Raw genomic sequence first — 27,311 nt, 5'->3', positions numbered from 1 at the left:
CAGTGATTTGTCCGCTTACTGTGACTGAATGGTTGCCTGTTTTCCTGGATTTATCTGCCCTGCCCCAGTGACTTGGATGCTCACTGTGACTGAATGGTTGTCTTATTTCCAGGATTGATCTGACCTGCCCCCAGCTATTTGGATGCTCACTGTGACTGAAGGATTGCATGTATTTCCGGATTGATCTGACCTGCCCCCAGTGATTGAATGTTCACTGTGACTGAATGGTTGTCTTATTTCCAGGATTGGTCTGACCTGCCCCCAGTTATTTGGATGCTCACTGTGACTGAAGGATTGCAATTTCTCCAGGATTCATCTGCCCTGCCCCTAGTGATTTGGATGCTCACTGTGACTGCATGGTTTCTGTTTCTCCAGGATTCATCTTGCCTGCCCCCAGTGATTTGGACAGCCGCTGTGACTGAATGGTTGCCTGTTTTCCCAGATTGATCGGCCCTGCCCCAATGATTTGGATGATCACTGGTTGCCTGTTTTTCTGGATTTATCTGCCTTGACCCCAGTGATTTGGTTGCTCACTGTGACTGAATGGTTACAGTTTCTCCAGGATTCATCTGCCCTGCCCCGAGTGATTTGGATGCTCATTCTGACTGAATGATTGCCTCTTTTATTGGATTTATATGCATTTCCCCAAGTGATTTGGATGCTCGCTGTGACTGAATGGTCGCCTGTTTTCCTGGATTTATCTGCCCAGCCCCAGTGATTTGTCTGCTTACTGTGACTGAATGGTTGCCTGTTTTCCTGGATTTATCTGCCCTGCCCCAGTGACTTGGATGCTCACTGTGACTGAATGGTTGTCTTATTTCCAGGATTGATCTGACCTGCCCCCAGTTATTTGGATGCTCACTCGGAATGAAGGATTGCAATTTCTCCAGGATTCATCTGCCCTGCCCCTAGTGATTTGGATGCTCACTGTGACTGAATTGGTTTCTGTTTCTCCAGGATTCATCTGGCCTGCCCCCAGTGATTTGGACAGCCGCTGTGACTGAATGGTTGTCTGTTTTCCTGGATTGAGCTGCCCTGCTGCAGTGATTTGGATGCTCACTGTGACTGAATGGTTGCCTTACTTCCAGGATTGATCTGCCCTGCCCCCAGTGATTTGGATGCTCACTGTGACTGAATGGTTGCTGTTTATCCAGGATTCATCTGCCCTTCCCCGCAGTGATTTGGATGCTCACTGTGACTAAATGGTTGCCTGTTTTTCTGGATTTATCTGCCCTGCCCCAGTGACTTCGATGCTCACTGTGACGGAAAGGTCGCCTATTTTCCTAGATTGATCTGCCCTGCCCCCAGTGATTTGGATGCTCACTGTGACGGAAAGGTCGCCTATTTTCCTAGATTGATCTGCCCTGCCCCCAGTGATTTGGATGCTCAATGTCACTGAATGGTTGCCATATTTCCTGGATTGATCTGCCCTGCCCCCAGTAATTTGTCTGCTAACTGTGACTGAATGGTTGCCATATTTCCAGGATTGATCTGCCCTGACCCAGTGATTTGGATGCTCATTGTGACTGAATGGTTGCCTGTTTTCCTGGATTGATCGGCCCTGCCCCAGTGACTTGGATGCTCACTGTGACTGAATGGTTGCCTGCTTTCCCGGATTGATTGTCCCTGCCCCCGGTGATTTGGATGCTCACTGTGACTGAATGGTCACCTTATTTCCAGGATTGATCTGCCCTTCCCCAGTGATTTGGGTAGTCAATGTCACTGAATGGTCGCCTGTTTTCCGGGATTGATCTGCCTTTCCCCAGTGATTTGGATGATCACTTTGACTGAATGGTTGCCTTCTTTCCCGGATTGATCGGCCCTGCCCCCGGTGATTTGGATGCTCACTGTGACTGAATGGTCACCTTATTTCCAGGATTGATCTGCCCTGCTCCATTGATTTTGATGCTCACTGTGATTAAATGATTGCTGTTTCTCCAGGATTAATCTTCCCTGCCCCCAGTGATTTGGACACTCGCTGTGACGAATGGTTGCCTGTTTTCCTGGATTGAGCTTCCCTGCTCCAGTGATTTGGAAGCTCACTGTGACTGAATGATTGCTTGTTTTCCTGGATTTATTTGCCCTGCCCCCAGCTATTTGAATGATCACTTTGACTGAATGGTTGCCTGCTTTCCCGGATTGATCGGCCCTGCCCCCGGTGATTTGGATGCTCACTGTGACTAAATGGTCACCTTATTTCCAGGATTGATCTGCCCTGCTCCATTGATTTTGATGCTCACTGTGATTAAATGATTGCTGTTTCTCCAGGATTAATCTTCCCTGCCCCCAGTGATTTGGACACTCGCTGTGACGAATGGTTGCCTGTTTTCCTGGATTGAGCTTCCCTGCTCCAGTGATTTGGAAGCTCACTGTGACTGAATGATTGCTTGTTTTCCTGGATTTATTTGCCCTGCCCCCAGCTATTTGGATGCTCACTGTGACTGAATGGTTGCTGTTTATCCAGGATTCATCTGCTCTTCCCCCCAGTGATTTGGATGCTCACTGTGACTAAAGGGTTGCCTGTTTTCCTGGATTTATCTGACCTGCCCTGCCCCAGTGACTTGGATGCTCACTGTGACGGAATGATGTGTGCGCCGACGTTGTGCGCTTTCGCTGTGCGCGTCGTGCACAGCGTTTGGGATGTTGCTGTGATGTGTGCGCCAATGCGCGCCACGCTCGGATTTGGCGCACATCCCGCAGTAAACACACGCAGGCCCTTCCATGAATCGCATGCATGTGCTTGCTTTTTTACGCTTGCGCCGGCTTGCACCGACATTTTCGGGGGAAATGTGTTCCATAAATCGGCCCCATATAATGTAAATTAGCACATGGGCAACACGTGCTCGCATTGGAAGCAAAACACTGAGTAGTATGGGTTTGATACCCGGTCTCGAACTTAGAGACTGAACTAGACTCCGGCAAGAAACATGATATAAAGAGGCCCATTTAAATATTTTTTTTTATATAAGAAGGGAGAATAAGTGCCATGTTTTTTTATAAAGCGCCTAAGACCGTACCTGAGTTCGGCTTCTAAGGGCGGATCCAGGATTTGAACCTCTGTGTTCTGCTTGTTTCCAAGACCAGTGTGTTGCCCCTGTGCTATCCTCTGTTCACGTGTGAGATGTCATGTACCGCATTCTAGTGATGCAGCAGGTTTGTGCATTCCGTCACATTCATTTGTGGAGGGGCGGGGCACAGGTGAAAGGGAGAGATTGGCTATACTGTGATGTCTCACCAATATGGTCCGCGCGTGGTTTAGGCACTAAAGGTTTGACATGCAGGATAGAAAGATTAAATTACCTCCTTTCTCCGGCTTCCTCCTCACAGTCCTTCTCATTTGAGTAAAGACTGTGACGAGGAAGATCCAGGCTCGGAGTAATGGAGATTACCATTAACACAATCCAGTCACCAGACCCCATTCAGCATCCTTGTCGTAGAGTTGCGGCCTCTCAGAGATGGCGAGGCGATCGCTTAGGTTGCAGAAAGACACTTGCTCCCTTGTTCTCCTCAGGTAAAGAAGGGACGCTGATGAAATCTCAGTGGAGACCTCAGGGCCAATGTTGGAGGCCACATCTGGCACGTCTTCGTCCACAGAGTCAGCTCGATCCTTGCGGTATTCGCTGACAAGATGGTCATCACTACTGGTGCTTACAGTAGTCACTTACCCGTCCCCCTTCCTAGCACTTCTCCTCTCCCTCTTGATATGATATGATATGATAGCTTATTTATATAGCGCCTATACACAAAGTGTTTCAAAACGCTTCAAGGCAAGAGAGGGAAGAAGGGAAAATACAATAACATTCTTACAGGCCATGAACAGTAAGGATGTGAAATTAACTATCGTACTCGGCCTGACGACATTTGAGATAGTGCAAGAGCTAAAACATAGATAAGGAAGGGAGGGGGAGAGTGGGAAGGAAATGGAAACAGACAGGCGGCTACCGTACTAGGCCTGATGACATTTCTGCTAGAGCCGGAGAAAACATAAGGTGAGGGAGAGGGGTGCAGAAAGGGAGGGGAAGAACAAAACAAGCGACTTAAGCACTAGGCCTGACGACATTTCAGATAGTGCTGGAGGAGGGCTGGGGGGAACAAGTAAGGTGAGGGGGGAGGAGACAGACGAGGTTGCTATCATACTAGGTCCAGGGACAATTCTCATAGAGTAAGTGCATAAAAGAAAGTAACAGGAGGAGATAGGAAAAGGGAGAAAGGGAGAGGAGAGAACAGAAAGTAAGCAGTCAAAAAGAGTGGAGAAGCAAGAGGTGAGAGCAAATACAATTGCAGAAGTCAGTAGTAACACATAATGTTGCAAGCCAGGATACAAGATGAAGATAGGAACAGCATGTTTCAGGGCCACCATGAGAAAGGGTGACGCACCTTGAATCAATGAAGGTCATAAAAGTCAAATCCAGCATTGGCCTCAAGACTGTGTTGGTGAAACCAGAATGTATCAGGACAAAATCCTGCAGAAGTAGGCTGGACAGGGCGTGGGGGGAGAGGAGGAGCAGGGTAGAAGAACCTTCCCCGCAATTGCGCGATCTGAATGACACAAGGCCTAGTAAGGTCGTTGTTTTGTCCCCCTTGTTTCCCCCTCCTTGTCTTGTCACGCCTTGAAACACTTGTGTACAGGCGCATTATAAATGATTTATCATATCATTACAGGAGGCTCAGGGTTCAAAACATCTGCCCCTGGCTGGCCAGTCTCTGTTTTGAAATGAGCTTTGCCTCATGTCACAGAGCGCCAAGGGCTTCCTGTTGTTCTCATGGTTCTCTTCATTTGGTGAAGGTCAGCAGAGTCTCCTTAAAGCGGGTGCTGGTTTTTACCTTTGGGCTTCTCTTCTATGCCAGAACGGGGTCTCAGAGTCGACTGTCAGCTCTTTGACATGTCCTGTGTTGCTCAAGAATAGGTTATTGTTGTTCTCTGGCTTCCTAACACTCTGTCACTTGGTAGGGGAGAGGTCCAGGAGCTGTGTGGAGTTATGGTTAACGCAGGAGGTCGGCCTATGTGGAGAGTTACTAGAGCACATCCCGGCCATGAGCACATAGTCGTTTGCTAGTTCCTCAGGAATCTATAGCCTTCACGTTCTAGCTCCCAGCTTTGCCTACGTGGGAGAGGGTGACTTTGCCACTGGTTCTCGTTAATCTCTCACAGGCTCCGTTTGTCTGGGGCCAGCACAGTGTGGTACGAATATGTTTGGCACCTAAGCGACACAGGTAGGGAGGGATTGGCGGCTCATTGACTGTTGTGATTGTATTGGGTGTATCCATGATATTTGGTGGTATTGCTATGGTCAAATTCCATTTTCCTGAATTGTTTTTACCGATTTCATTTCCACCTCACCTACTCCCTCAGCTCTACTTTCTAAATACCTAACCCCAATCAACCATCTATTGGTAAAAAAAGAGCTTAACAATTTGCAGCAAATGGGATTTATCTGCCCTGCCCCAGTGACTTGGATGCTCACTGTGACTGAATGGTTGTCTTATTTCCAGGATTGATCTGACCTGCCCCCAGCTATTTGGATGCTCACTGTGACTGAAGGATTGCATGTATTTCCGGATTGATCTGACCTGCCCCCAGTGATTGAATGTTCACTGTGACTGAATGGTTGTCTTATTTCCAGGATTGGTCTGACCTGCCCCCAGTTATTTGGATGCTCACTGTGACTGAAGGATTGCAATTTCTCCAGGATTCATCTGCCCTGCCCCTAGTGATTTGGATGCTCACTGTGACTGCATGGTTTCTGTTTCTCCAGGATTCATCTTGCCTGCCCCCAGTGATTTGGACAGCCGCTGTGACTGAATGGTTGCCTGTTTTCCCAGATTGATCGGCCCTGCCCCAATGATTTGGATGTTCACTGGTTGCCTGTTTTTCTGGATTTATCTGCCTTGACCCCAGTGATTTGGTTGCTCACTGTGACTGAATGGTTACAGTTTCTCCAGGATTCATCTGCCCTGCCCCGAGTGATTTGGATGCTCATTCTGACTGAATGATTGCCTCTTTTATTGGATTTATATGCATTTCCCCAAGTGATTTGGATGCTCGCTGTGACTGAATGGTCGCCTGTTTTCCTGGATTTATCTGCCCAGCCCCAGTGATTTGTCTGCTTACTGTGACTGAATGGTTGCCTGTTTTCCTGGATTTATCTGCCCTGCCCCAGTGACTTGGATGCTCACTGTGACTGAATGGTTGTCTTATTTCCAGGATTGATCTGACCTGCCCCCAGTTATTTGGATGCTCACTCGGAATGAAGGATTGCAATTTCTCCAGGATTCATCTGCCCTGCCCCTAGTGATTTGGATGCTCACTGTGACTGAATTGGTTTCTGTTTCTCCAGGATTCATCTGGCCTGCCCCCAGTGATTTGGACAGCCGCTGTGACTGAATGGTTGTCTGTTTTCCTGGATTGAGCTGCCCTGCTGCAGTGATTTGGATGCTCACTGTGACTGAATGGTTGCCTTACTTCCAGGATTGATCTGCCCTGCCCCCAGTGATTTGGATGCTCACTGTGACTGAATGGTTGCTGTTTATCCAGGATTCATCTGCCCTTCCCCGCAGTGATTTGGATGCTCACTGTGACTAAATGGTTGCCTGTTTTCCTGGATTTATCTGCCCTGCCCCAGTGACTTCGATGCTCACTGTGACGGAAAGGTCGCCTATTTTCCTAGATTGATCTGCCCTGCCCCCAGTGATTTGGATGCTCAATGTGACTGAATGGTTGCCTGTTTTCCCGGATTGAGCTGCCCTGCCCCCGGTGATTTGGATGCTCACTAAGATTGAATGATCGCCTTATTTCCAGGATCGATCTGCCCTTCCCCAGTGATTTGGATGCTCACTGTGACGGAATGGTCGCCTGTTTTCCTGGATTGATGTGCCCTGCCCCAGTGATTTGGATAGTCAATGTCACAGAATGGTCGCCTGTTTTCCGGGATTGATCTGCCCTTCCCCAGTGATTTGGATGATCACTTTGACTGAATGGTTGCCTGCTTTCCCGGATTGATCGGCCCTGCCCCCGGTGATTTGGATGCTCACTGTGACTGAATGGTCACCTTATTTCCAGGATTGATCTGCCCTGCTCCATTGATTTTGATGCTCACTGTGATTAAATGGTTGCTGTTTCTCCAGGATTAATCTTCCCTGCCCCCAGTGATTTGGACACTCGCTGTGACGAATGGTTGCCTGTTTTCCTGTATTGAGCTTCCCTGCTCCAGTGATTTGGAAGCTCACTGTGACTGAATGATTGCTTGTTTTCCTGGATTTATTTGCCCTGCCCCCAGCTATTTGAATGCTCGCTGTGACTGAATGGTTGCCTTACTTCCAGGATTGATCTTCCCTGCCCCCAATGATTTGGCTGCTCACTGTGACTGAATGGTTGCTGTTTATCCAGGATTCATCTGCTCTTCCCCCCAGTGATTTGAATGCTCACTGTGACTAAAGGGTTGCCTGTTTTCCTGGATTTATCTGACCTGCCCTGCTCCAGTGACTTGGATGCTCACTGTGACGGAATGGTCGCCTATTTTCCTAGATTGATCTGCCCTGCCCCCAGTGATTTGGATGCTCAATGTGACTGAATGGTTGCCTCTTTTCCCGGATTGAGCTGCCCTGCCCCCGGTGATTTGGATGCTCACTAAGATTGAATGATCGCCTTATTTCCAGGATCGATCTGCCCTTCCCCAGTGATTTGGATGCTCACTGTGACGGAATGGTCGCCTGTTTTCCTGGATTGATGTGCCCTGCCCCAGTGATTTGGATAGTCAATGTCACTGAATAGTCACCTGTTTTCCGGGATTGATCTGCCCTTCCCCAGTGATTTGGATGATCACTTTGACTGAATGGTTGCCTGCTTTCCCGGATTGAGCTGCCCTGCCCCCGGTGATTTGGATGCTCACTATGACTGAATGATCGCCTTATTTTCAGGATCGATCTGCCCTTCCCCAGTGATTTGGATGCTCACTGTGACTGAATGGTTGCCTGTTTTCCTGGATTGATCGGCCCTGCCCCAGTGACTTGGATGCTCACTGTGACTGAATGGTTGCCTGCTTTCCCGGATTGATCGGCCCCGCCCCCGGTAATTTGGATGCTCACTGTGACTGAATGGTTGCCTGTTTTCCAGGATTGATCTGCCCTTCCCCAGTTATTTGGATGATCACTTTGAATGAATGGTTGCCTGTTTTCCCGGATTGATCTGCCCTGCCGCAGTGATTTGGATGCTCACTTTGACTGAATGGTTGCTGTTTCTCCAGGATTCATCTGCCCTGCCCCTAGTGATTCGGATGCTCACTGTGACTGAATGATTGCCTGTTTTCCTGGATTGATCTGCCCTGCCCCCAGTGATTTGTCCACTAACTGTGACTGAATGGTTGCCATATTTCCAGTATTGATCTGTCCTGCCCCCAGTGATTTGTCTGCTAACTGTGACTGAATGGTTGCCATATTTCCAGGATTGATCTGCCCTGACCCAGTGATTTGGATGCTCATTGTGACTGAATGGTTGCCTGTTTTCCTGGATTGATCGGCCCTGCCCCAGTGACTTGGATGCTCACTGTGACTGAATGGTTGCCTGCTTTCCCGGATTGATTGTCCCTGCCCCCGGTGATTTGGATGCTCACTGTGACTGAATGGTCACCTTATTTCCAGGATTGATCTGCCCTTCCCCAGTGATTTGGGTAGTCAATGTCACTGAATGGTCGCCTGTTTTCCGGGATTGATCTGCCTTTCCCCAGTGATTTGGATGATCACTTTGACTGAATGGTTGCCTGCTTTCCCGGATTGATCGGCCCTGCCCCCGGTGATTTGGATGCTCACTGTGACTGAATGGTCACCTTATTTCCAGGATTGATCTGCCCTGCTCCATTGATTTTGATGCTCACTGTGATTAAATGATTGCTGTTTCTCCAGGATTAATCTTCCCTGCCCCCAGTGATTTGGACACTCGCTGTGACGAATGGTTGCCTGTTTTCCTGGATTGAGCTTCCCTGCTCCAGTGATTTGGAAGCTCACTGTGACTGAATGATTGCTTGTTTTCCTGGATTTATTTGCCCTGCCCCCAGCTATTTGAATGATCACTTTGACTGAATGGTTGCCTGCTTTCCCGGATTGATCGGCCCTGCCCCCGGTGATTTGGATGCTCACTGTGACTGAATGGTCACCTTATTTCCAGGATTGATCTGCCCTGCTCCATTGATTTTGATGCTCACTGTGATTAAATGATTGATGTTTCTCCAGGATTAATCTTCCCTGCCCCCAGTGATTTGGACACTCGCTGTGACGAATGGTTGCCTGTTTTCCTGGATTGAGCTTCCCTGCTCCAGTGATTTGGAAGCTCACTGTGACTGAATGATTGCTTGTTTTCCTGGATTTATTTGCCCTGCCCCCAGCTATTTGGATGCTCACTGTGACTGAATGGTTGCTGTTTATCCAGGATTCATCTGCTCTTCCCCCCAGTGATTTGGATGCTCACTGTGACTAAAGGGTTGCCTGTTTTCCTGGATTTATCTGACCTGCCCTGCCCCAGTGACTTGGATGCTCACTGTGACGGAATGGTCGCCTATTTTCCTAGATTGATCTGCCCTGCCCCCAGTGATTTGGATGCTCAATGTGACTGAATGGTTGCCTGTTTTCCCGGATTGAGCTGCCCTGCCCCCGGTAATTTGGATGCTCACTAAGATTGAATGATCGCCTTATTTCCAGGATCGATCTGCCCTTCCCCAGTGATTTGGATGCTCACTGTGACGGAATGGTCGCCTGTTTTCCTGGATTGATGTGCCCTGCCCCAGTGATTTGGATAGTCAATGTCACTGAATGGTCGCCTGTTTTCCGGGATTGATCTGCCCTTCCCCAGTGATTTGGATGATCACTTTGACTGAATGGTTGCCTGCTTTCCCGGATTGAGCTGCCCTGCCCCCGGTGATTTGGATGCTCACTATGACTGAATGATCGCCTTATTTTCAGGATCGACCTGCCCTTCCCCAGTGATTTGGATGCTCACTGTGACTGAATGGTTGCCTGTTTTCCTGGATTGATCGGCCCTGCTCCAGTGACTTGGATGCTCACTGTGACTGAATGGTTGCCTGCTTTCCCGGATTGATCGGCCCTGCCCCCGGTGATTTGGATGCTCACTGTGACTGAATGGTCACCTTATTTCCAGGATTGATCTGCCCTTCCCCAGTTATTTGGATGCTCACTTTGACTGAATGGTTGCTGTTTCTCCAGGATTCATCTGCCCTGCCCCTAGTGATTCGGATGCTCACTGTGACTGAATTGGTTTCTGTTTCTCCAGGATTCATCTGGCCTGCCCACAGTGATTTGGACAGCCGCTGTGACTGAATGGTTGTCTGTTTTCCTGGATTGAGCTGCCCTGCTGCAGTGATTTGGATGCTCACTGTGACTGAATGGTTGCCTTACTTCCAGGATTGATCTGCCCTGCCCCCAGTGATTTGGATGCTCACTGTGACTGAATGGTTGCTGTTTATCCAGGATTTATCTGCCCTTCCCCGCAGTGATTTGGATGCTCACTGTGACTAAATGGTTGCCTGTTTTCCTGGATTTATCTGCCCTGCCCCAGTGACTTCGATGCTCACTGTGACGGAAAGGTCGCCTATTTTCCTAGATTGATCTGCCCTGCCCCCAGTGATTTGGATGCTCAATGTGACTGAATGGTTGCCTGTTTTCCCGGATTGAGCTGCCCTGCCCCCAGTGATTTGGATGCTCACTAAGATTGAATGATCGCCTTATTTCCAGGATCGATCTGCCCTTCCCCAGTGATTTGGATGATCACTGTGACGGAATGGTCGCCTGTTTTCCTGGATTGATGTGCCCTGCCCCAGTGATTTGGATAGTCAATGTCACTGAATGGTCGCCTGTTTTCCGGGATTGATCTGCCCTTCCCCAGTGATTTGGATGATCACTTTGACTGAATGGTTGCCTGCTTTCCCGGATTGAGCTGCCCTGCCCCCGGTGATTTGGATGCTCACTATGACTGAATGATCGCCTTATTTTCAGGATCGATCTGCCCTTCCCCAGTGATTTGGATGCTCACTGTGACTGAATGGTTGCCTGTTTTCCTGGATTGATCGGCCCTGCCCCAGTGACTTGGATGCTCACTGTGACTGAAGGGTTGCCTGCTTTCCCGGATTGATCGGCCCTGCCCCCGGTGATTTGGATGCTCACTGTGACTGAATGGTCACCTTATTTCCAGGATTGATCTGCCCTTCCCCAGTTATTTGGATGATCACTTTGAATGAATGGTTGCCTGTTTTCCCGGATTGATATGCCCTGCCGCAGTGATTTGGATGCTCACTTTGACTGAGTGGTTGCTGTTTCTCCAGGATTCATCTGCCCTGCCCCTAGTGATTCGGATGCTCACTGTGACTGAATGATTGCCTGTTTTCCTGGATTGATCTGCCCTGCCCCCAGTGATTTGTCCACTAACTGTGACTGAATGGTTGCCATATTTCCAGTATTGATCTGTCCTGCCCCCAGTGATTTGTCTGCTTACTGTGACTGAATGGTTGCCATATTTCCTGGATTGATCTGCCCTGCCCCCAGTAATTTGTCTGCTAACTGTGACTGAATGGTTGCCATATTTCCAGGATTGATCTGCCCTGCCCCTAGTGATTTGGATGCTCATTGTGACTGAATGGTTGCCTGTTTTCCTGGATTGATCGGCCCTGCCCCAGTGACTTGGATGCTCACTGTGACTGAATGGTTGCCTGCTTTCCCGGATTGATTGGCCCTGCCCCCGGTGATTTGGATGCTCACTGTGACTGAATGGTCACCTTATTTCCAGGATTGATCTGCCCTTCCCCAGTTATTTGGATGCTCACTGTGACTGAATGGTTGCCTGTTTTCCTGGATTGATCGGCCCTGCCCCAGTGACTTGGATGCTCACTGTGACTGAATGGTTGCCTGCTTTCCCGGATTGATCGGCCCTGCCCCCGGTGATTTGAATGCTCACTGTGACTGAATGGTCACCTTATTTCCAGGATTGATCTGCCTTTCCCCAGTTATTTGGATGATCACTTTGAATGAATGGTTGCCTGTTTTCCCGGATTGATCTGCCCTGCCGCAGTGATTTGGATGCTCACTTTGACTGAATGGTTGCTGTTTCTCCAGGATTCATCTGCCCTGCCCCTAGTGATTCGGATGCTCACTGTGACTGAATGATTGTCTGTTTTCCTGGATTGATCTGCCCTGCCCCCAGTGATTTGTCCGCTAACTGTGACTGAATGGTTGCCATATTTCCAGTATTGATCTGTCCTGCCCCCAGTGATTTGTCTGCTAACTGTGACTGAATGGTTGCCATATTTCCAGGATTGATCTGCCCTGCCCCCAGTATTCTGTCTGCTAACTGTGACTGAATGGTTGCCATATTTCCAGGATTGATCTGCCCTGCCCCCAGTAATCTGTCTGCTAACTGTGACTGAATGGTTGCCATATTTCCAGGATTGATCTGCCCTGCCCCCAGTGATTTGGATGCTCACTGTGACTGAATGTTTCCCTTATTTCCATGATTGATCTTCCCCGCCCCAGTGATTTGGACACTCACTGTGACTGAATCGTTGCTGTTTCTCTGGGATTCATCTGCTGTGCCCAGTGATTTGGATGCTCACTGTGACTAAATCGTTGCTGTTTCCTCAGGATTTATATGTCCTGCCCGTCCATGGGCGTAATTTTAGGGGGGGACAGGGGAGTCTGTCCGCACCAACTTTCATGGCACACCATTTTGTCTCCCTTAATTTGGCTGGGGCACCTTTTGTTCAGATGTCATGTGCCCCCCAACATTTTCAGCAAAGTTACTCCACTGCCTGCCCCCAGTGATTTGGATACTCACACAGGAGGCGGGTGGTGGCCCGGGGTTCAGACGGCTGGGAGCCATCTTGCTTGTCTGCCCGCTGTTCCAACTCACTTTGGCGACTGAGTTCCTGGCTGTGTGTGGCCACTTCAGAGAGAAATCGCTGTGAGTGACCATGGGGAGGCTGAGGGGCATATCAGCAAATTAATGCAACGGAGCATAAATTGTCCCTGGAGCAGTGTTCGGCTGCGTGGATGCCTGCCAGCTCCGGAGGACAGCACCCACATCAACCCTGCCTGATGACACAGAGCACAGGGAGGCCGTCCTAGCCCCGGCGCTGGTGTGAGAGTCTGGATCCCGCCGCATCAGTGTCAGGATCAAGGCAGCATTTACAAGGAAGCCTGTCGGCTGAACCTTCTAGGCGAGGGAGTAATATTTTAATATACTGTTGTCCCTGGTGGTGGCATGAGGTTTCTTTGGACCGGAATGTCAGTGGGGGCCCCAGCCACTGGGAGCCGCTGACGCGTTCCCGGCCCACCATCCTACCGTCTCAGCTTTATCTACACGTGCCATCCCGGTCTGGATGGCCGACTCATATTGAATCAGAGGTAAGGAGATCGTGATCTCCCTGGGAGGGGGCGGTAGCTCCAGAAACGGCCATTCATATGAGACTACAGTGAACAGCATGAAAGTATCGGCCCTGGGGTACACTCTTTCCCTGTAAAGTGCCTTTGCTGCCCTGGTGACTCACTGCTGACCCTTTCCATAAGTCTGCCTAGAGGACTGGGTTCTTTGTGGCACTGCCAACAGCCATGGTGAAAGATAAGTGCCAGAAGACAGGCAGGCAGAATAAAATGGGACAGTATACAGTGTCCAACGCACTCTTCCAGACCATGGGTCCCCGTGGGCACAATAACTGCTGTAGACCCAGTGGACTGCTCCTTATCCCTCAGTGAGGTAATGGAGGCTATTGCACAATCCAGGACCTATATGAAGGGCAAGATAGATGGACTCTCCTCCGAGCTGTCCCTACTCCACGGCGATCTTCGCAAATTGTCCTCAGCGGTGGGACAGAAGGAAAAGCACATCTCGGACCCTGAGGATGTTATTAGGACCATGAAACACCAACTGGTGATGATCACGAAAGAGCTCAAAATGCTTGAAAATAGAGCTGAGGATAGCGAGGGCCCATCCCGGCTCAATAACCTCTGTATACTGGACTCCCCACGAAGGAAGAGGGCGCAAGCATGGAGCTCTTCCTGGAGCAGTGACCGATGAAGCTGATGGCACCTAAGAAACGTTCAAACTTCTTTTCGATTTCAGAGGGCGCACTAGATCCCTGTGGGCCAGCCCGTTCTGGGGACCCCCAACGCGGCCATGCAAATAGCCAGACTACTCAACTATCGTGATGCCCTTCTACAAAAGGCATGAGCCTCAGGTCAGATCACATATAACAATTCCAGGATTGCTTTCTTTCCAGACTATACCAGGGAAGTGCAAAGAGCCAAGAAATCATTTGACTCTATCATGAAACAACTACACTGGCACGCCATCAAATTTGCCCTCTTCTTTCCGGTGCAACTAAAAGTATACTACAAGGAGGTCATGCATCTTTTTAATAACCCTCGTGAGCCCTGGGACTGGTTCGAGACAAATAATACCATCTGTTTATCTCCTAAGCGTTGCAACGGTGGCACAAGTCCTGCCCCAGACTCGCCTCCTGCGCTGGATGGTCGCCATCTCCACGGTTCACTTGAGATGGTTGTGGATTTGCTGCCGACAGGGGACAAGGGTTGAAGCATGGGTTCCTGTGTGACCAGTAACCCTTGACCTTGCAAGGACAGCTATAGCATCATGAGCCTAGAGGTTATGGCCCTCGGCCAATTGGGGGTTCTGTTGGTGTCATTCTTTGCTTAGACTGGTTGCACATCACTCCCACAGATTACTGCATTTTGCTCACATGTGTATGTCTACCACAAGGTTTGGGTGACAGATGCTTCCGGTTGGGTTGGGTAGAGTGGGAATTGCTTGTTTATGCTTATTATTATTGATTGGGTTTACAGTAAGGTTCTTGCTTGGGGGTTTTCATCACTCACAAGAAAGCAATGGGGTTGGATTCACTTCTTGAGCACCCTCCTGGTATAGTTTCTGATCAATATATATGGCGACCTTGGGTGGGAATAAGTGATTTCCTTCCTAACCTGGAATGTGAATGGGTTGGGATCCAGCGTTAAACAGCGACTTGTGCTACAGTTACTTAACCGCACCCTCGCAATGTTGTTCTTCTGAATGGCCAAAACACACACACGTTTGGGACTATTCAGGGTCTCAACCTAGAGACTCCCCATGTCAATATTTTCACACAATAAAGTCTCCAGTAAGTTTTGATTTTACATAATTTCCATTGCCACTAAATATGACCCTAATCTTACTTGCCCTTCAACCACACTAAACTATACCCTTGTGTATTTCTTACCCTAGATCACGCTGCTTGCTCCGCTTATCTATGGTGAGGGCATAGTGAAGAGGCAACTTGCCCTATCGCTAGCCTTCTACACACACCAAAGAAAAACTAGCTATTCAGGTTATCTTAAAAGGCACATGCCATTAAAAGTAAAATAAAAATACTGTTCAGTTTGTGTATTAGTTTAGTAAGAAACCTGAAACAGAACATGTATACTGTCAGACATTTCCAGACAGAATTTTAGTTTTCAAAAACACAACCCCATATGTTACACAGTAAGGGCCTCATTACGACTCTGGCGTTAAGGGTTTAATGGCGCCGTAAAAGGTGTCGGCGCCGTTAAACCCTTAACGCCTGATTACGAGGTCCCTTTGCGGGACCCGACCTTAACGGCTGGTTTTTCCAGCCGTTAAAATAGGGTGCCGCAAAGGGACCTTGGTGCTAAGTACGGTGCCGCAATTTGCGGCACCGTACTTAGCGCCTTCCCCATTCCCATTGAGCCCTATGGGGCAAAAATGGGAATGGGGAAAGGCCCATGGTGAATGGGGAATTACCGCCCCGCCAACCTTGGAATGGGGCAGTAATTCCGCCATTCACCATGGCGGACCGCGGCATGGACCATGGTGCTAATAGCACCATGGTTTAGCGCCGGGGTCGTAATGAGGCCCTAAGTGTCCCCTTTCTGTGGACTCTATCTGTGTTTAATACATCAGTAGTTAGATCTGACTCCTTCCTAGGTTTGTTGGAAGGATCTGTTTGCGACCTTTCACCATCTCGTTGGTCAGTTTTTTGGAAAAGTCGGAATAAGCCTACCGGTTTCAGTGGACAAATATCAGTGCGCCACTTTTTTCAGGGCTAATTAACAGCACAATTATGTGTGCTGTTTATAGCAATTTCAGCTGTATATGCATCCTCTTTATGGTACCCCAGCTGCCAGGGAGAGATAATAGGGTACAGGGTGTAGAGAGAGATACATGAGAGAGATATTATTATTATTATTATTATTATTATGAAGTTGCCCTATGCTGTAGCAGGAAAGAACGGCGCTCAGATGAGCAGCTCCACACATTGATGGAAAGCACATTATCCCTGAGTAACTAAGAATGAGTAGTAATATATATCGGTTGATGAGGAAACAGAACCACGGTCACATGAGCATGGCTCACATAACCAGAAACACTGGACAAAAAGAAAAAATGAAAAAGAAAGAGCGCTTCTAGGTACCATGGGATGCCAATAATTGGGGCATCCATGAAGACGTTAAACCACTTGATCTGCACCTTCCCAAGATCGAAATATTAGAACCTCTGAACAAAAGAGTAGGATAAGCAGTGTTAACCCTCTCTTATTGCACGTAGCAAAGTGTTGTGGTAAACAAAGAGACACTGATACCTAATCAAGCTATGTATCTCTCTCTACACCCTGTACCCTATTATCTCTCCCTGGCAGCTGGGGTACCATAAAGAGGATGCATATACAGCTGAAATTGCCATAAACAGCACACAGAATTGTGCTGTTAATTAGCCCTGAAAAAAGTGGCGCACTGATATTTGTCCACTGAAACCGGTAGGCTTATTCCGACTTTTCCCAAAAAACTGACCAATGAGATGGTGAAAGGTCGCAAACAGATCCTTCCCACAAACCTTGGAAGGAGTCAGATCTAACTACTGATGTATTAAACACAGCTAGAGTCCACAGAAAGGGGACACTTACTGTGTAACATATGGGGTTGTGTTTTTGAAAACTAAAATTCTGTCTGGAAATGTCTGACAGTATACATGTTCTGTTTTGTGTTTCTCACTAAACTAAATACACGAACTGAACAGTTTTTTTATGTTACTTTTAAAACATATTTTGCCAAACAAAGAAACTGAATATAAAACAAATAATGTTTATTTGTAAGGCAGACGAAACATGCCCTGATGGTAATGGCATGTGCCTTTTAAGATAACCTGAATAGCTAGTTTTTGTTTGGTGTGTGTAGAAGGCTAGCGATAGGGCAAGTTGCCTCTTCACTATGCCCTCACCATAGATAAGCGGAGCAAGCAGCGTGATCTAGGGTAAGAAATACACAAGGGTATAGTTTAGTGTGGTTGACGGGCAAGTAAGATTAGGGTCATATTTAGTGGCAATGTAAATCATGTAAAATCAAAAATTAGTGGAGACTTTATTGTGTGAAAAGTGCTTCTGAATGAAACACACCTAGCAGGTTCAGAATGCTTCAGGCGCTCGAACTACTGAACCGCAGTTCACACTGGACTTTCTATGGGGGTGAGAGGCACCCTAATTCTCACACAAAAGCGGGTCCCTCTTAGGTGCAGCAAGACCCTTCTGGGTGCTTTGTATTGGTGGGAGGGGAACTGTGGGAGGATGTCTGGGGTATTGTGTCTGTACATACCCATCCGCCCTTGACGCTGGACTTTTTAGATGCTCTTCAATTGGTTCTCTTGAATAATCAGGCTGACGCCTAGGTTCTTGGAGGTGATTTCAACGAGGTAATGGATCCGCTTCTAGACCGGACCTACCTCAGTGGTAGGAATCCTAACATCCTCACAAACATTTATACATTCTCTGTTGTACTTTGGTTGGTGGATGCATGGAGAACACTACATGCCTCTACCAGGGTTTTCCCCTTTCGTTTGGGGGCGCACAATTCCATGTCCAGACTTGATTGTTCTTTCATCTGTCAAGGTGACTCGTACAAGCTCACATGAGCCACATGTCTGGCCAGGGGCATCGCCGATCATTTGCCGGTTAAACTAGAACTTACCACTGGTATAACAGACTCCAGAACGCCCTGGCATCTGAATAGTTACTACCTCCCGAGTTCCTGGAGGGTGTCTTGGCTTAAACAATAGAATATTTTGCCATCAATGAGGGATCGGTGGACAACCCTGAGAAATTGTGGGAGGGGTACAAAGCGGTATTCAGAGTCCCTTACCTCTTCGGAGAAGAAGGAGCATGCACAGGTGATGCATGAGGCTGAGGACCTCGGAATAGCAGCGGAGGAAGATTTCCTGAATAGTGGAACACCAGATAAGCAAGAGGTCCAGGACAAGCTTAACAACACTGCTCTAGATATTGCTAGGCATGCACTGGGTAAAGCGCAGTCATGTCTATGAGGCTGGTAATAGAGCAGGAAAATGTTAGTGTGGCTCAAAAAGAGGGATGTGGTCTTGGACATGTGAGGGAAATAGTTGATGGCACGGGTGAAACTGTTCCCGAGGATGCAGGGATCACTGGTATTCGCAGTTTATTACAGAGATCTTTACGGATCAAGACAGGACCAGCAAAGGTTAGACCTGGAAGCTGACATTACTGACGAGGAGATCGCGGGCGTTATCTCCAACCTTCAGTCGGGAAAACTCTTAGGCCGAATGGTTTCCCAATTGAGGTTTGGAATAAAGGTGACCTAACGCTTACTCACATGCACAACTTGTTTGTGCATTCAAAAGATGCTGGGGTTCTTTCCCCCCAGATTTTAGAAAGGCTTGTATTGCAGTAATCCCCAAACCGGGCAAACCCCGGAGCTCTGTGTCTCCTACAGGCCCATCTCTCTGATAAACAGGGAGGTTAAGATCCTGGCAAGATTGCTCGCTGACTGGCTGTGCAGGATGATTAACTCCCAGGTTCACCCAGACCAGTCTGGTATTATGCCTCATAAATCCACCCTCATGAACATCCACAGTTTGTGCATGGCTATCTCCCAGGAATCCAAATTCAAGGTCCCACTTGCCTTGCTTTCAGTAGACCTCGAAAAGGCTTTTGCTTCTGTAGAATGGGATTTTCTGTGGGAGGTCATGACTCATATGGGGTTTGGAGCTACCCTTCTGGGGTTGGTTTGCATGCTTTATGCTTCACCAGTTGCAGAGGTACGGCTGAATGGAGTGTTTTCACTGACTTTCCCTCTACAGCGAGGGTCAAGACACGGTTGCTCCCTCTCCCTTCTGCTTTTCACTTTGGCCATCGAGCCTCTTGCAATTCGGTTACGCACGGCCCGACCTGGTCCAGATTTCAATGGCGAGGATAGGGTCTTGCTGTACGCAGTTGACGTCTTAGTTCATGAGGTAGAGCCTAAACTCAACTGTCAACGGATTACCTGTACTCAGCATGAATATCAAACAGCCAGTGGACATAGGGTGCACTGGCAGATGTACATCTTCTTTCCACTTCAGGGAGAGGATAGAGCCATCCCTCAGAACTGCCCATATCATGTGTCAAACACAGGCTTTTAGCGTCTTGGTGTATGCGTGGGTCCGGACCTGAGAGATTATACACGGGAAAAGCTCCACCCTATCACTGATAGGTTCATGCAGGATGTGACCCACTGGAAATCCTTGCCGCTGACGCTGCTCGGGAAGGCAGCTCTTTTCGAAATGCTGACCCTGGCCAGGTGTTTATTTTTATTTCTTTTTTATTTAATTCATTTGTAGGGCATGCAGGAGCCCAAGAGCATTGTGACGCTGTTACAGGAATCTTATGCATATGATACAGGGCATACACATGCAGTTATGCTGGCATAAAATAGTACACACTACATATTGGTCTTATTTGGAGTGCTTTGTGGAAGGTTCCATGGGAGGGTTTAGTTCCGGGCTATGGGGGCGGTAAGTTCCAATGTTTGGCCGCTATCAAAGGGAAGCTAGCTCCACCTGCTTTGGTGTTTTGACTTTCGGTATAAATATTCTGTCAGTGTATGGTGCTCTGATGGGCCTGGCGGAATGGGCTCTACTTATTTTCTGGGAGAGATAAAGCAGGGCTGAGTTAGTGATGCATTTGTGAGTAATGGGTAATATTTTGAACAGGACTTTCTCTGATGGCTAGCCAGTGGACTTCTCTTCTTGCTGTCGTGATGTGTGCTGAGTGCTGCGCGCAGTGCATTATTTTGAATGACTTGGAGTTTCTGGAGATTTTTAGAGGGGGTGCCAGCGAATAGGGCATTGCAGTAATCTATGTAGAGCCTATGACGGCTCTACATATGGTGAGGCAGCTTGCTGTGGAGAGGAACAGCTTTGCTGCATTGAATAGTTTGGTGGAGAATGATGCAGATGAGGTGATGGTGCTGTCTTGTTGGGACATAGAGATGGTGGCATCTAAGTGTACTTCTAGAGTCTTACAGCGGGACGGACCAGAATTTGTATGTTCTCGAACAGGAATGTTGAGCATTGGTTGGTGAGTTTTTTTAGTGTCGCTGGAGGTCGTATTAGCAGGATTTCGGTCTTGTCCCTGTTGAGGCATAGGACGTTTGCTGCATACAAGCCTGGATGATGTAGTAGGCTGTGTTGAGTGCCTTGGAGTCTTCTTCGTAGATACCTGTTAGGGAGAGGACGACTTGGGTGTCATTCACATAGTTGGTATAGGTTATACCGCTGAAGTCTAGGATATTAAAGAGTGGTCTGGTAAAGATGATGTATAACGTGGGAGACTTTAGACTCCCTATCAGACTAACGGTGTGGAGGATCACGGCACATTCCTACAGCTTCCCCCACCCTCATTCTCCATCAGTCCTGAGGAAAGCACCAAAACAACAACTACAGAATGTTGTAGTGAATACTTGTTCGTGCTTGAAACACTATATGTGTCGACTAGATAGGCTTATGGACATTATTGCTATACTCTAAGTCACAAAATACTAACCCTTTCACAGTGGTTTTTTATATATCAAAACTTGTGTGACATGTATGTAAATATATGATATACCATTATAGGCACAAAAAATCTGACGGTCCAATCCTGGGACCATATGCCTACACATGGTAACAGCAAAATTATCCAAAAATAAAAATATGTTGTGAAATGCAAGTGTGGTGATCTATTACATGTACAGATTAATTATGAATATCTGTTAAATGTGTGGTGACTATCACCTATAAGTGTCAAAAGGGAGGGCTAGCCTGAGTCCTTTATATATATGCGCTAACGTGGGAGAGATGCAGGAGCCCTGTGGGACTCCACATAGAATGGGGGAAGGGGAGCGCTCACGTTTTCAGCAAACTCTCTCATGTTTCTACACTCTAGGAATGAGACGATCCAGGTTGTTGCCTCATGCGAGAAGTGGGCTGATGTGGTAATGTGGTGACAAAGTATTTTATGGTCCACTAGGTCGAAGGCTGCAGATAAGTCGAGAAGGAGCAGGGCGGGTTTGCTATTGTCCCGAATTTCGTCCATCTGATTTGTTGGATTTAGTAGCGCCGATTCAGTACCATGGCCGGGTCAGAATCCCGATTGCTGTAGGCCTAGTATGTGGTTTTCTACTTGGAAGTGTTGGATCTGAAGGTAGGCTGCTCTGTCCAGGATTCTTAGGAGAAAAAGGGACTGTTGTGATGGGCCTATAGTTGTTTGGTGCTGAGGGGTATAGAGATGGTTTCTTCAGGAGTAGGAGTACACAGGCTTCTTTGAGACATGATGGGACCAGTCCAGCAGAGAAGGAGGCATTAATGAAGGCCGTGAAGAAGGGGGCTAGGATGTCAGCACCTTCCTTAATGATTGTGGTAGGGCATACGCCTTTTCATTTCAAGGGTTTGAGATTTCTTTTAATGGAGTGCACTTCTAACTCTGAAATGTCCTTGAAAGAGAAAGGAGGTGTATTAGAGGAGGGTGTGTTAGAGGTAGGGCTGCTGTTGTGAGGTGGGATGAACTTAGTATATTTTGGTTGGTGCGTGTTTAATATTGAGTAAGTCTATTTTGCCCCTAATGGCGGTTTGAATGTTGGTGCACCATGTTTCATCTTTGATGATAGATTGAGGAGCGAGGACTGGGGTCTGAAGTCTCCTGAATATAGAGAAAATGTCCCTGACATCTGATTTGGCATTGGTGATCCTAGTATTGAAGCAAGTGGATTTGGCTGACATGATTGCCTGTTTGTAGACTCTGGACGCTTTGGCGAATATTCTTAGAGCGGGGTCAGTGTTTTTATTTATCCAAGCAGACTGGGCTTTTGTTTCGTAGTTCGAGTAGCTCAGGGGTGTACCAAGGGCTGGTGTGCCTGATGGGCTTTGCTTTCCTTGCTGTGTGGGGGGCAATGGTATCAACAGTCTGCTACAACATGGTGTTGTATAGGACTGCCAGTGTGTTAGGATCCTTGGAGAATGGGGGTTTGAATTCCGGAGTGTCTAGGAAGGAGATGAGGTTGTCTTTTGTCAGCTTTCTTGAACTGTGTGCTAGTGCTGGTGGTTGTGAGGTGGTAACGGACTTGTGTTTCTTGGGATGAGGGATGGAGAAGTGGTTGGTATGGTGGTCTGACCATGGGCATGGGGAGTTGGATGTGATGGATGACTGACAGTTGAAGTCCGCTATCCAATCCAGTCTTCAGCCTTTGTTATGCATGTGGCTGGTGATGCGATGTGTGAATCCTAGGGTGTCTAGAGTTTCATCGACAGTATTGGCTTGCAAATCTTCAAGGTCATTGAAGCCTAAGTTCAGGTCGCATAATAGGTTGATTTTGGAGGATTTCTTAAGGTTGTCATTGAGGAGATGGAGGAGGTTTTTCTGGATGCTTGATAACGGCACGGGGCGGTAGATGATGTGGTGTGTGATGGTGCAGGTGGGAGTTATGGCTATATTGAGAGATAACATGTCTCATTGCCTTCTAGGGAGGAGTTGATTTTACGGAAGAGAAAGGTCTCCTTGGCTACGAGAGCTATACCTCCACCTCTGGCATTGGGGCAGTCCTGTCGATAGATAGTGTAGCCAGTGGGGACGGCTAGCGATAGTGCAGGGCCAGAGGCCTCCTGTAGCCAGGTTTCAGAAACAGCTAGGGCATGAAGGTTGTGGGAGTTGAGCAGGTCATTGACGTCCAGGGCATGGGCTAGGAGGGTGAGGGCATAATTAAGGGGCGGCGGGACAGTACTCTGGTGCATGTATTTGTGGTGGAGTGTACAGAGGCTTGGGTTGTGTATGTAGGTGAGGCAGAGGCATTTGGGTTCTAGGCTGTAGGAGTAACAACATTTTGACACTGGGCTATAGGAGTAACAACATTAGGCATAGCAGAAAGCGCGGTAGGAAAAACAACATTTGGCATAGCACAATGGGATATGGGAGTAACATCATTTGGCATAGCACACTGGTCTGTGGGAATAACAGCATTTGGCATAGCACATTGGGTGGTAGGAGTACCAATGTTTTGCATAGCATACTGGGCGGTATGAGTAATAGCATTTGGCAAATCACACTGGGCGGTATGAGTAACAGCATTTTGCAAGGCACTTTGGGCAGTAGGAATGAGAGCATTTGGCATAGCAGGAATATCAACATTTAGCATAGAACCCTGGGCATGTGTCTCCCGTGTTGTTTGTGGACTTGGATTGATGGGATAAAGGGTGGAGTCAATGGGCCTCATTACGACCCTGGCGGTAAGTAATGGACATTACCGGCATGGCGCAACTAACGTGTCCGTGCTGGCCAGAAACCGTTAAAAGCGGTACATTACGACCTCTCGGGCACGTGCATTGCACCATGCCGGTAATGTAATCAGCGTCATGCCAGTAATGTCCCAAAAATGGCACCTACCGGCATCGTATGCCGTGCAAGGTGCACTACCGCCACCCCTCCCACCGATATTAGCGATCACCGCAAATAGCGGTGACCGCTATTAGTGGTGAACGTAAATAAGCGGATCCGGAAGTTGCGTCATCGCAACGGAACGGGAAAGAGCACGGCAGCCATCTTTAAAAACACGATCCATTGCCATCCTCTGCAACCAGTGGACATCTGACCCCCAGACTCGCCACATACCTTCACCTACATCCACCCATCGTCAGAATGCCGTAAGTTGTTAAAAAAAGTTGCAATCGGCTGCGGCAGGAGTGCTTCACTAGGGAGGAGCTCAACATGTTGGCCGAAACCCTACAGAAAAACGCTGATGTCGTATTCTCAACAGAGATGACCAGACCGGCGATAGCACGGAAGAAGGCCATATGGGCCATAGTAGCACAGCGGGTCAGTGCAGTTGGCACAACACCCCGCAACGCAAGACAGTGCCGGAAAAGGTGGGACGATCTCCGGCTCCGCGTAAGGAGTATACTGTCTGCTAACAGAAACCTGGGCATGGCAACTGGTGGAGGAGCAGAGTCACCGATAAAATTGCAGCCGTGGGAGGAGATATGTGCCACAACCATTGGCATCAAGAGCATTGAGGGGGTCGGAGAAATGGAGAGAGGAGCCCCGACATCAGGTGACGCAGGTAGGTGCCTTAAATCAAGCCATGCCAAACTTACTGAAGTCCAGAATCATGTTAAGCGCAATATTGCCTAATAGGGTTAACGCGACACATCAGCAGAAGACTGCCTACAGGCATTTTTAACCTCCACCCTGTACACATGCAGTATGCACACCCTTACTGTAGGCACCCGCATTCCTCCATGCTTCTTCCACCCAAAAGGGAGACAACATGTATGTCACTGCCTCCAATGTGCACCATCTAGTTATCAAAATGATGGCAGTCATCACAATGCCTGCTCAATGTCCGCAGACCCATCAATAACACTTTCCCTCCTTTGCTTCACTACAGGCTCTCATTCAGACCTTGGCGATGAAGACACTGGCACCACACCTGCCAGGAAGGCCAGGCCCGAAGTACCACCACACCAACCCTCCACCTCTGCTGGACAAAAACAAAAACCACAGCAGCCAAAATCTACGGGCACAACACAGGCCAGGGCACTGATAATCACCAAGGCGAGCACCACGGTACCACCAGCAACAGACATCCATCAACTGGTGCCCACTGAAGGGACTGTGTCTGCAGGAAGCAGCACGATTGGGGAGACTGCTGCCATTGCAGCTAGCTCGGATAGTGATGTGGAGGATGCTGATGTTGTAGTATGTCCCTCCACTGCCCACCCTCATTCCCCCTACCTGTCCCCATGCAGCCAGCATGATGATGGCACACAGGGGCAATCCCCTGATGACTCATGGCCAGCCACTCCATGCCCAGTGGAAGATGTGCAGGAGGGGAGCAGCACTATCGACACGCCACTGGCAATATCCATTGCCCAAAAAAACCAAGAGTCGCTGGACCAAATCATCACGCGCCAACACCAACTGTCCTCACTCCTGACTCAGCATGTGGCCGAATGTGGAGGTGCAAGGGTGGAAATGCACCAATGTGCAGATACTGTGAAGGCAGCCATACAATCCTCCACCAAGGATATCTGTGCAGAACTCGCCGCGGTGCGGCACATGCTCTCGGAGCTCGTTCAAACCATGAGGGATATGCGTCCTCGTGAACAGTCAAGTACCTCCTCCGCTGCCAGTTCGACCCCAAGCAGCCCTGTCCGCAGATCGGGCAGGAACCTGCGGAGTTCAGGCAGGGGTGCCCCAGGGGCCGGGAGAGGGGGCTGCCAATAGAGGCCGCCCAGTGGAACAATCACACATTATGCACGTCACCACAGGCATCCACACACTTTTGCGGGGAGTTGAGGGGGGAGGGGGGAGTGGGTGTGTTGGGGAGTTGAGCGGGGAGGGGGGAGTGGGTGTATTGGGGAGTTGAGAGGGGAGGGGGGAGTGGGTGTGTTGGGGAGTTGAGGGGGGAGGAGGGAGTGGGTGTGTTAATTCAAATCACATTTTCAATACACTTTTTGCCTGTGCACAAATCACATGTGTGGACATTGCTCAATGCGTATGTGTGCTTTATTGGTAAACAGCCCACAGTGTGCATGTTCCAGACACACACAGTGCCCCAAGTGCTATCTCCATGTGACACACACCATCCGTGTGTGCTAGAAGCATTGGTTAATGAGAGTTTGACGGATGGCACGTCCCTCGTGTGCATCGCCTCCTCCCTGAGGTGCTGCCCCATCTGCACCCTCCTCATCTTTATTGTCAGGTGGTTGCAGTTCAGCGTCAGGGGACAGGGGCACATTTCGTCTGATGCACATATTGTGCAGCATTACACATGCCATGACGATCTTCGCCACCTTCTCATGTCGGTACAGGAGTGCCCCACCAGACCTGCTGAGGCAGCGAAACCGTGCCTTCAAGAGGCCAAATGTCTGCTCAATCACCACACGGGTTCGTGTATGTGCACGATTATAGTCCTCCTCGTGCTGGTTCTGTGGGTTTCGGACTGGGGTAAGGAGCCACCTCTTCAAGGGATAGCCTGCATCACCTGTATGTGGGCAACAATGTATGTGTCAGTCATGATATCAAACTTCAAATCATGACGTGCCAGCATGGCATGCATTCATCTCTTACTTTGTACCACATTTACATGCACAAATGGAGTCACACTATGTGACCGGTATATGTGTATTCCTCTCATGGACTGTTTTGCAGGCCATCAACCAGTGTATGCAGGGGGGTCCAGTGCCTTGTGAGTGCCCATCCACTGTGTTAGTCCATAGCGGTTGTTTTGGTGATCTGGCAGATGTACAGTGATATCAATGCACTCATCATGGCAACATTGCTGTCAGCCTCATGATGACCTCACTGAGCACTACAAATGTTGTTATGCAATTTATTTTGGCCTCTGTGTCTGTGTAGTGGTGTATTGATGTTTATGTCCGTCATGTGCCTCCGTTGTGCGCAGTTATGGGGGACTGGCCTTTCAGTTGATGGTGTTTGGTGCCGTGTATTGTCTGAAGCCATTGCATGTAGGTGCATTTCTTTGAGGTGGATGCGGTCCGATTCAGTACAGTGCACTTGCAGATGGTTGTGTCATGGTTGGGACACACCTTCATTCACATGGTAGGGCTGCTTACATCGGGCATTATGTGTTCAGGTGTCATCTAAAGTTTGGGCTGCTTCAGGGTATGAGCTGGCTCCATTGCCTATGGTACTCGCAGCCAGGTAAAGTATGCATCTCCCCCCCTTTCAGCCTGGTAAAGTATGCATCTCTCCCCCCCCCCTTCAGCCAGGTAAAGTATGCATCTCTCCCCCCCTTTCAGCCAGGTAAAGTATGCATCTCTCGCCCCCCTTTCAGCCAGGTAAAGTATGCTTCTCCCCCCCAATCACCTACCCACATTGCATTTTCATGAGCCTAACATGCAACTCACCGAGAAGCCAGGATCTTTGCCCTGCATGTCGCTCCATGTAGCGTGGTATTGTGGAGTTACG

This window comes from Ambystoma mexicanum, chromosome 9 (assembly GCF_040938575.1).
Source record: "Ambystoma mexicanum isolate Mex_15411 chromosome 9, UKY_AmexF1_1, whole genome shotgun sequence".
NCBI lineage: Eukaryota > Metazoa > Chordata > Amphibia > Caudata > Ambystomatidae > Ambystoma > Ambystoma mexicanum.
This window is presented reverse-complemented; position numbering follows the sequence as displayed.